We start from the raw sequence: 12,215 nt of genomic DNA on the forward strand, positions 1-12,215 counted from the left end.
AGACAAATGAAATTATATAAACAGTTTATCTCCTGTCATAACATATAAAAAGCTCGCAGGTATCATAATCTGCAAAGTTGTGTTTTACGTTGCATGTGACCTTTAACACTCACTGAACACATACTTTTACCGAAGTTATTGTTGGCATGGTTGGTGCAACCACACAATATATGTTTTATGGAGCTTTAACTACGTGGATTACCCCGAATGGTTGTTTGTGAAAGTCAGAGCTACAGATAACTTTTGGGTCATTGAGTTATGTACTCGCTTGTGTTCATCTCAATTGGGTATCCTAATTTTCCTTTGAGTATCCAAGTATATTGTACCCACTCCAATCCAACTCAATTGGGTATTTTGAACATTTTCCATAAATATGTATAAAAGTTATAAAGTTTAAATGTTGGTTTACGTGTTTGTTATTCGTATTTGATCTGTAATATGAGAAACGATAAGAAAGACCACAAGTAGCCAAGTTCATGTGTTGAAATAAGACATCTCAATATACCTCAGTTATTTTATCCAACCACCGGTACGCAAGCTAAAAAGTGACATTCATGTGTGTACGCATGTAAGATCAAATTTATTGAGTATTTGCAAAACTTCAAGCGTACCTGTACGCAATAGACCTAATAGTAATTGAGTTTTCATATAAATATTTGCGTAATTTATGTTGACATGCAGCTTATCTGATATCTCGGCGGTTTGTTAACTTTGTTTTTGTAAAATCTGTGCTGAGCAACACTTCAGTCCATGTTAAGATTAAACGCCGCAGCCATTAAAGGCACTGAATACACGCTTACCCAAAGGTTATGATCATGGTCTTTCTTATGAGTTCTGGGCAAGTTTAGTGTTGGAAAAAGTCGTTTGTTACGCCGAAGGTCCGGGTTCGAATCCTAATGGATATAAATAGAAAACTTCACTGGTTTTGTTCAGTGTAATAGCTGTAAAACCCCAAGCAAGGTAAACCCATACATTTACAATATTAAGGACATTATGGACAATGGTTTTAGCAACTACCCGTTACGAAAATGAGAAAAAATAGCAAGATGATGGAAATGTCTTTTGTGGGCTGAGGCAACGATATTAAGGAGCGCAAAATCGTTACCTATCTGGATGGAAAAACCAATGAATTACAGCCGGGATATATGACATTATTTGGAAAATATTTACTACGAATACTGCAACAGAAAAGGCAAGAACTATACTTCTGAGTGTTAGTTGGCGCTATTTAAACGCCCTGCTCATTATTTGAGTAAAATCAGACGCCATATCAAACATGTCAAAGAGAACTGCAGGTTTTGAGTTCCCTGTATGAAGTTCATTACTGACGGTATGCCCCAAGCTTTTCGCAGTATAATCGTATTTCTGTATGACATACCGGGTAGCTATATATATATTGCTTTACAAATTCATTTGTACATTTTTGCTTTATCATCCCATTTACTGCAGATGAAATGAAAGGGTATTTGGCTTAATGGCAGCACACATTATATTTGACGGTCCCATTAAAGAAGAAAGCTCTATTCGAACTAACTGCGGGAGCTCAAACTTTAGTGATGCCTGTTAACTTCAGAATGTTGTCTAAAAAAGCATTGTCAGCTAAACCACGAATTGCAGTCACACAGTGTTGAGTCGACCTTAGAGATGTCGAAGTTATGGTTGTTTCGAAGTAAGAGCTTAGTCCCTGTGTATTCCTTATTTAGTCATATGCTACATTTGTGTCGAAGTAAGAACTTTGTCCCAGTGTATTCCTTATTTAGTCATTATGTTACATTTGTGTCGAACCTCGTAAATATATACGTAGGTGTCTTCAACTTCAACACAACGGCGTTCGACTTATTAAGTGTTACGCGGCGTTAAACCCTTTTAAAAATACATTTAAACATGTCTTTGATATTATGCATGTCGGTTTATTCAGGTGGAAGGTTACCAACGAATTTACAGAATACGTGTGTGTGCATTCTACAAGGGTTCAGTTCGTGACGTCGTCCTGCTACTGATGTTGTAATAAAATGCAAATGAGTTAGTCACAAATATATGGCAGCTGATACAGCAATTGGGGTACGACATGTGTCAACCAAGTCAGCCAGCCTGACCATCCTATCCCGTTAGTGGCATGGGTTACTGAAGATCAATTCTAACCCGGATCTTCACGGGTTATACAAAGAAGAAGGGACGTCGTAATATAGACATGTGTTCTCATTCCTTTTCAACTTTTTTCACGCCAATACAATTTGTGCAAAAACAAATTTTACAACTTGAAGAGTGTACAACTGAAGGAAGATGCTTATGATGTAAATACAATACAGGCAAACTGCTGCATGTTTTCTTCTTGTCACTGCACCCAAGTCTACATTTTAGGAACATATACAGATGAGCAATAAATGACATATCTGCTGAAAGCAAAGTCTATTGTACGACTCCACGACTACCTTACCATGTCTTAAGGAATCAGAGTTTTTACAATATGACCATTGGTGTTCTCATGTATTCATATTATTCTTAATTACCAGAAATTCTTTGAGTGAGAGATGTATCCCTTTCACACTAGCATTGTTATCCCAGTGGTCTAAACCTAGACTGTATCAGTCCGGTCAAGTATAGAGAACATTATACACATTATGCGCGTTGCTGTGGAAGAGAAATCGTCTTGAACGCAACCTTGAATCAGTTTCACCTTACCTCACTTTACATACAACCTTATAGATATGACTGAATCCTAATATCAATAAAGTGTCATGTTGTCTTCCCTCATAATGTTTGATACAATAACATAGCCACAATAGTTACACAGCGTCAAATGAACATCAGAATGAGTGAGTTTCACCACGTGTCAGCGTTATTAGAGTCTCATTCAGGTCACGATCCTGCTCTAGATGTTCCCGGCAACTGATGACACCCTGGCGTGGAGTGAGCTTATCGAGGAGGGAGTTGACGTTCGTCATGTGCTGACCAGCATAGCCCAGTTTGTCCCTGTCCTTTGTAGTTCGTACAGGGAGGATAGGACCTCATGACTTGTCATCAACACAACCTTCATGGCTGTGTAAAAAATGTTTCATCAGATATTGGATGAACCCGATGTGTCCTGAACTGTAAACTAGTCTGATTCGTGTTCGGCGTCAGTCTGTGGGCTTATCTCTTCTGGCTGTGACAGGAAAACTGCTTCAGGTCCCTGTGACACACGAACATCTTAAACAACGATGCAAACGTTCTTCAAGAATTTGAAACAGTATTGAATCCCAAATGTCTTAGGAATAACATTCTTATGCATTTGTCACATGAAAATGGATGAAGGAACTTGTATATTGTCATATTAGAGTACCATATGATGCGTAATGATCGAGGTCCTTTAACATATTAACATACAACTACTGTTTAAACGGCCAAATCAATAATGATTTCAACTTCATTTTCTTTCAGATTGACATTTCGATTTAAACTTCTGCATAGAAGTCTGCATAAGAGGTTCATTCAATCTGGAGGGATATGCTTCTCTTTCACGTGTTATATGTAGTGCTTGAAACATGTTCTGATAAGAATGATACGAACTGACCTCGGTGGTTACAATGCCGTCTTCTGTAGACCAGTATACCCCCCGATTATACCCAGTGAGACTATCACGATGGCACCAAACACGGCACCAAACACGGCACCAGCTCCTGGCGCATTTGTTTCGGATTCATCCAAGGTTCCATTAGTCAGTTTACCTAATGAATAGAAATACCATACCAATATGAACCATAGGCATCTGGAATATGTAATGGCAAACATATAACATGCATACACTGATTGGAGGGCATCATTTGCAGCAAACTGTTATACTAACATTCACTGTAGCTTCATGGTGTTTGTTTCAAGCTGCAAGAAAATATGATATGTGGAAGCAATTAATTTAAATGTCATTAAATTAATAGCGAGCAATTTGTTTTCCCAATCTGTTTAAGTCATGCGACACATATGTAAAACCGTTAATCATTATTATCATCATCATTATCTGGAGGGTATATATAAAGGTGAAGTATGAATCATTTTTGTTCTGATTTTCAAGAGACATGATGCTAATTCGTCATTACGTGGCCTTAAAACAAGTCCAAAGGATTAACTCTCAATCTGCTTCAGTAAGGATTAAAGAACTCGCTTAACTTGCAGACTTAATAAATAATTAATCAGGTAATCATTGCAGCTGGTGTTAAACACCTGGCATTGTTCCAAGCCAAGTTAATATGACTTTACTAATAACACCCGATTTGAGCGCATGGGTAAAAGACACATAGACACGAACCAGATGTGTAGGTGTGTAAGCCGCTTGAACCTGATGATGTGTGGGTATGACCTTTAGCTTGTGATTCGCCGGCCATCTTCATCACATGTGTGACAGGGCGCTGGGACATGGATCTCAACTCTCCCTTAGTCTCATATGTTAGATCATCTTTAAAATTGAGACTTCTTGTGGCATTGCTTTCCATAACCCCTTGTGACAGGCGCTGGGACATCCTTGACGTTGTCAGGGTGCAATTGTCTGCCAACCCTCCACCCGTCTTGACAATATCTGCATCTCCCATATCGATGTCACAGCCATCATCTTTAAAATTGATACACTTCTTGTGGCATTGCCTGTTTCCATGATAACCCCAGTTGTGGTTACAATGCCGTGGATACACGAACCATCTTGACTGGCACACAGTGATTCCTTGCACGTTGTACTGCAGGGTGTCAGACATCAAGTTTGCCATGGTCCAGCAGACTTACAGCCATCTACACAGGCACCATCCATGTGACTGTAGCCAACGAGACGAGTTGCAGGAGATGCTACACTTGAGTGGCGCAACGATGACCGTGCCATCCCTACTTCACAAGGTTTCCAGAAGTTCAAGTTATAACGGTATAACGGTCACACATAGCAGAGATAGTTGTGATGCCCGAGCATCTTCTCGGACAGGACACATTGCAGTCTCGTCCATAATATCCTGGCTTGCATGTAAAACATTCCCCAGTGATTCTGTTACACCCGTCTGTGTGACAGTTGTCATTACAAGGGATGGTGCAATTTGCTCCATAGCAACCAACGTCGCATGACTGACATTTTAGTCCACCGTTTCCATGTCGACATCCATCAGTTAAGCACGATGAGGAACTGGCCCCAACTGAAATATGTCATATCATATATGTCTTATAATGCATTACCAAACGTATTTTAATAGACCGACCCAGTCTGTCAATTGGAACTGTCATAAGCGCCACTTTACTAGTATGTCAATCATAAGGCCGGGTACGCTCTGCGGATGTGTCAGAGAAACCTCAAACGCTGCCAGGGACTTGTTACAATAATAGATATACCAAGCATCAAGGTTGATCTCAGCACTGTGCACACGGAATAGGTATGTAACAATATACCCCCATAACACTATACACTCGTTTGAATAAGAAAGACTATTTTCAGTTTAATTTGTTTCCTATTATTGTATTTAATGCTAGTTAGTTGGTGGGACGTAATACAGATTTTCTGTTCATATATATATTTCTTCCGTTATTTGTGTCCCTTTTCATGAAAGATTGTTCCTATTATTTAGCCATGACCATGACAACGAACACTGGCTTTTTCGGTTTGTCTAATATTCTGGAAGTGTGACCACAGATTTGTATCTAATTTTGGAATTCCAAACTAAGTGACCTTGATAAACAAATAGTTAAAACATGATTTGTTCAAACTTCCGAATTTTGAACGTATACACTCATTAAATGCCTACATTGTTTAAGATGGCAAATGTTAAAATTTAGAGGAGTGAGTTTATACTGACACCTGCTTCTGATTTTAGGCTGATTATTAGCCATAGAGTAGTACATTCCTGGTGAAATGCCGGATCTGATGTTCCAGATTGTTTTTTATTAACTATTCTTTTATTTTTATTCATAAGGGTTTTGGTCTAACTAGGAGAACCAGATATACAACGTAGACAATGTTGTAACTGTTAACTATTTCTGGATATTCAGATAATGTGCAATGTGAAAGTTTACATAAAGTTTACGGAAACTAAAGAGCCCCACAATTTTATAACCCTGCATTAATATATAAGAATACCAGGAGTTTTAGCTGTTTGCAAGGATCGTGACGGGGTCATGGTCAATAAATTAACTTAAATATATCAATAACATTCTATATGTACTCTCCTTGGTTTGGCTCAAATTCATCATCACATGCATAGTACTCCGTTACACATACACCTCAGCTATTGATTACATAATTCAGTGATAAGTAAACGGTGCATCCTATTAATGTAGTACAGCTGCTTACCGAATATTTCACAGGCACTCGGTGTCGCTAAACGTTACCACACAAATGTATGTAATATCATCTCAAATGATATCATCTCAAATACTCACCATCAAAACATCGGAAGAAATGTAGTAACGATAAAAGGCCCACGACTCTATCCATTGCCACAACTGACTATTAAATGTACTATGGTTTGTTATTTGGGGTGACTCATATGTACAAATGTAACAACGGGAAATCGTGGGTTGTAATTCAAGCTGTTATCGGAGTGATTATTATGACAGGTGTATCACTTTGATGAATGGCATTGTGACCGCACAAAGCATTAGATAATGTTGTCAAACTTTGGTGTACTAGTGATTTGATTAGATAAAATATGTCTGCAGTCTGGTGGTGTTAGAGTGGTGTCATGTCGACCACTCAACAATGTAAGTTTTATATGCCTGGTTTCTCATTGCAGAAAACGTTTTTTGCTACAATACTGCTGTCAACACTTTGTATCGTACCTGTATCGTGGTCACGGTTTTCACCTCCTTTCATATGAACGTTTTTCTCCGTTCTAAATAAACTTCGACTTTTCCCAAGGCGTGTGCAAATAGTATGGGGTGGTATACATGAAAAGAATTTAAGCTACACGTGCACCGACAACAATATGAACTACAAAAGAGCCATAATCAATATCGCATCGTGTGTGATACCGTTATTTCTTAAACTTACATTTTGTTGAGACAGTGACTTGATTATATTCAATGACAAAATAAAAATAGAGCATCAAGTGGCATGTTTTGTAATCGGTTGACAAAATGTAATGTTCTTATGTAAGCCCATTTCAGGTGTCCCCGCCGTGATATTGCTGGAATATTGCTAAAACTAAACTCACTCACTCACTCACTTATTCAATAAGAAGCTAAGGCAAATGAGCCAGTGTCATGCTTTTTATCTGATCCATGACAACTGTTATTTGAATAGCTTGTATCTGCTCGCACTTCTTCATATTATGGTAAGATGCGAATCAGGAGGAACATACAGTGTTCCTCACACAACCCTACAGCAAGATTCAGCATCATTATATTTTCAAGACATACAGGCGCTTTCTCTATATAAGAATAGACAAGAGATTGTGCGTAACCTTTTATGTGGCGTATATTGGTAGGAGGTACGGAATGCCTTACTTATCTGCTGCTACCGTGCTAGTTTCCAATATGTTTAAAACATAGGTTTTTTCAATATGCTCAAAATAGCATTTTGTGAAAAGTGTACTATGTATTGGTTTAATGCCACCAGGCGCTATTGACACAGACAGTTAACGTAGTAGTCGCCAATATCAACGAAATATCACGGTTCTGATCTAGAAAACAGGTGGTTGACAGCATGAGCTCTGCTGCCAGGGCGTGAAACACTGAGGTCCCGTCCATCAAATTCAGATAGTCTCATGTCCCTTTAATAGCACGCTGGCCCTAGGTACGTTTTGTAGCCACTCAATCCTCATTCCAATGGGCGATGTCCTTTCCTGGTCTTTCCGGCCTTATATTAGTGGAATATTCCTAAAACCTGCGTAAACCCAACTCGTTCATTCCACTTTGCGTTCTCGTACAGCTGACAGATCAAATAGTCCTGATATCAGGAGACCTTAGTGACACCTTTCATCACTTATTCCTCCTTAAGATAAACTAAGCTTACTGGCTCCTTTCCGGAATCTGCACGAGTTTCCCCAAGAGCCCACAGTGACACGTTGATAACACATCGCCATTCCACAAACTAGTGACACCTTTTCACCTGAAATAGTCTAACGTACTGCAATCCTCTCTGTATACTTCTATTCATAGATTGTTGAAGTAGTTTTTGGAACTAGTCAATCAACATGCCAGGTTGTGACGACATTTTGCAATGACCTTTAACCACAAACATGCATATGCATGTATTACATTGATATTATTTAAAGACCTGATAAAGAAACCTGATTGGGTAAACAGTATCACAGTAGAATGTTTACACCGTTGCTCTTTAAATATCATAGATACAGAAACTGATCTGACTGGGTAAACAATTCCACAACAGAATATGTACACAGTTGCTCTTTAAATGTCATAGATAAAGAGGCTGATTGGGTAAACAATTTCACAGCAGAATATGTACACAGTTGCTCTTTAAATGTCATAGATACAGAAACTGATCTGATTGGGTAAACAATTCCACAGCAGAATATGTACACTGTTGCTCTTTAAATATCATAGATAAAGAGGCTGATTGGGTAAACAATTTCACAGCAGAATATGTACACAGTTGCTCTTTAACAATCAACAATCCAAACAATCAACGACAATAATCATGACTTTAATTCTTTATTCTGAAAATATATAGACATTCGGACAAATACAGTTAGCACGGCGGAAAAATACGTATCTAAATGTATCGGTACAAACGTTGAAAGCAATGTACAAGTTAACCATCTGAATATGACGCATGAGGACTGGTCACACAAGTCGTCCTTGTTAGACGCGAAGAGTTGCGTCCCTTATTCCTTGTTCCAGTTGACACGCAACCGTTGTCAACACCAGATTTGAGCGCTTACATTGGATCTGTAACTGTACTTTTCTCTCAGCGCTTACGATTTCAGTAAATTGGAAATCCACTAACTCATCTATTTAATGGCATTTTCTCAAAATGAAAGGACGTCCCATATAAAAATTTCCGAAAAACTGTGTGTTATGCTAAAACGATTTTGCTAGCATCTATGTAAAATATAGGGAAGGACATCTGAGAAAGAAGCAGACATCTCCATTCTAACCGGTTGAGCTGGGGCTGTCAAAATCAAATTAAACAAATTTAGTATCAGAAGTGTTTGATTTAGAGATTGATATTAATATCAGCGTAAATATTACTATATAGTGACAGATCGTGGTATTTAAACCATGGGATCTGGTGGTGAGGCTCGCTGACATGGTTGACACCTGTCATCGTATCCTAATTGCGTAAATCGATGCTCATGCTGTTGATCAGTGGATCGTCTGGTCCAGACTCGATTATTTACAGATCTCCGCCATATAGCTGGAACATTGCTGAGTGCAGCGTAAAACTTACCTCACTCACTCCACTTATATTGACTTTTCAAGACCCTTATTTTCGTCTTTGTATATAATAAATAGAGACAGCACGGGGGATTTGTACATGCATACCTACAAAGAAGGTTTATGTTTCATTATATGTTATGGATCGAGAATATTTTCGAGAGCTCAACGAAAAGTGGAATAATGCTGAGTGCGGCGTGAAACAACCTTCCAATCCAAACAATCAACGACAATAATCATGACTTTAATTCTTTATTCTGAAAATATACAGACATTCGGACAAATACAGTTAGCACGGCGGAAAAATACGTATCTAAATGTATCGGTACAAACGTTGAAAGCAATGTACAAGTTAACCATCTGAATATGACGCATGAGGACGTAGTCACCACACAAGTCGTCCTTGTTAGACGCGAAGAGTTGCGTCCCTTATTCCTTGTTCCAGCTGACACGCATCTGTTGTCAACACCAGATTTGAGCGCTTACATTGGATAAGGCGAGTGAGTCTTGCTTTACGTCGATTTTAGCAGTTCTCCAGCAACATCACGACGCGGAACGCCAGAAATGGGTTTCACACACTGTACACAAGATCTCGGGTCTTCAGTGTCGTAGGGACACTTAAAAGGAGGCTACCCCTCCTAGATAAATCGAAGGTAATAGAAACTACCATTGACGATGTGTGAGGGGCTTGAACCTGATGATATCATATGACGCTCAGCATGGGGATCTGCTTGATGCAACACTATCCTATTTAAACTGTTAGAAGAAAACACGCCATCATTATCCAATAAGTGTACATTGCTAGACGAAAGGGACATGAAACATGTGTAGGTGTGTGAGACGCTTGAAGCTGATGATGTGATGTGAGGATCGGTATGGATCGGGATCTCTTGTTTAAGCCGTTAGACAAACACACCCCATCACTATCCGATTTGTGTGCATGGGTAGAAAAAGAGAACACAAAGTATATAGGTGATGTGTCTGTGTGACCATCAGGAGTCGTGAGCTGGATCCGACACTTTCTTGGTCACACTGGTCATACAGACGCCATTACGGAGGGTTGTTATATAAATAGGGAGAGAGAGAGAGAGAGAAAGAGAGAGAGGGGAGAGTGTGTGCCATTACGGAGAGCACTCTCTCTCAAATATATATATATATAATTTATATATATATATATATATATACATAGATAGATATAGTGTGTGTGTGTGTGTGTGTGTGTGTGTGTGTGTGTGTGTGTGTGTGTGTGTGTGTGTGTGTGTGTGTGTGTGTGTGTGTATGTTAACATTACATCAATGCAGAGGCTATTGAAAGAAAGATGATAATACTTCTTTACATTTACTGCCGCCCCGGAGTTTCCTCGGGGTAGTATTTACATACAGAATGCACATGTACTGTAGGGACTGTAGGTTCCAGGAACTGATTTGTCTGGAGACGATGTTAATTAAAGTCGTCAATGTTGGAAGGTCCATGCATTTTACAATATATGCAATGCCACCAAGTAGTGTCACAATCTTTAGTTCATTATCTGCACAGTCTTCCAGAAATAAATGGAGTGTCAGATCATCAAATAGTTTCTCATACAATGTATTTCTCGCATGCTGTAACTTATGACAGTCAAGCAGCTGATAATTCACAATGTCATTACTCTCATCGAAACAGAGCAGACACAAACCCGGTGTTATTGGTAAAATGCCTAGCTTGACAACAGCATATATCGACCTCTTGCTTATGTTAAACCAGTTCCACAAATTCCACAGCCTATGGGGTACTCGTTTTCCATGAATGGCATTCAACCGTGATAAGTCTGGTCATAGCAGCAAACTGTTAGACCACCTCAATGCCTCTAATTTCGACACTGACTTTAGTACTAGTTGTCTCGATGTTGTTTTCTTGGGGCTGTCCATCATTTACATAAGTTTGTATATAGTCGAAGAGGTCATACTTCTTCATTGTGTTCAAAAGGTCGCACGTAAAATACTTTTTCTACGAATGTGATGATAGGGTCCTGCATAATCGTCCAAGATACAGTAACTTAGCCTTGTCAATAGAGGCTTGCATGCTCCATAGACCGAGCGTCTGCGTCGTTGCTGCTGTTGGAGATCTGATTTGAAAGTTCTGAATACTTCATGCAAAGTATCGTTGTAGTTTTTCCAGTTCATATATTTCTGATGGCATTAGGTTACTCCATATTTCACAGCCATACTGTATGCTGGGGATGATCACTCGTCACCATATCACAACACGACGGGATCAAGGACTCCAGCTGTTAAGCCAATATCTCTAAGAGAACCTAAGGTTTTCCTTCCTTTTAAACATGCGTTCTTGGTAGACGAAAGGGACATAAAATATATGTGTAGTTGTGTGAGTCTCTTGAGGCTGATGATGTGATATGAGGATCGGCATGGAAATCATCTGCTGCATCCAATTGTCTTGTTTAAGCCGTCAGACAAACACACTCCATCATTATCCGATTTGCATGGCTAAAGAAGGGAACACAAAGTGTATGTGTAGGTGATTGAGTCACATACACCTGATGATGTTTCGGTGTGACCATCAGGACGTGAGTCGTGGGCTGGATCCGACACTCGCTTGGTCGAGCTCTTAGACACACAGACGCCATCTTCATCACATGTGTGGCAGCCGATGGGACATCGGAGTCCGCACTTCTCTCCTCTCCATCCGTTTTGACAATACTTGCATCTCCCATACTGGTCACATTCATCATTTTTACTATTAATACATTTCCTGTGACAGAGATTTCCATGGTAACCCCTTACACAGCCGTGGGTACACGAACCATCTTGACTGGCACACAGTGATTCCTTGCACGTTGTACTGCAGGGTGTCAGACAGTGTTTTCCATGCCAACC

At 39.4% G+C, this 12,215-nt stretch overlaps 1 long non-coding RNA gene across 1 annotated transcript; it reads right to left on the reverse strand.

Annotated features, from left to right (window-relative positions):
* Window positions 1-1,889: 1,889 nt before the first annotated feature.
* LOC124275781 lies at window positions 1,890-4,355 on the reverse strand. The gene is made up of 3 exons (XR_006898352.1): window positions 4,283-4,355; window positions 3,554-3,707; window positions 1,890-3,189 (listed from the first exon to the last, which is right to left on the reverse strand). It is a non-coding gene; the product is annotated as an uncharacterized LOC124275781 (long non-coding RNA).
* Window positions 4,356-12,215: the final 7,860 nt, after the last annotated feature.

The sequence above is a fragment of the Haliotis rubra genome, unplaced genomic scaffold, assembly GCF_003918875.1.
Source record: "Haliotis rubra isolate DU_JTF1 unplaced genomic scaffold, ASM391887v1 Scf2020, whole genome shotgun sequence".
NCBI classification, from domain to species: Eukaryota; Metazoa; Mollusca; class Gastropoda; order Lepetellida; family Haliotidae; genus Haliotis; species Haliotis rubra.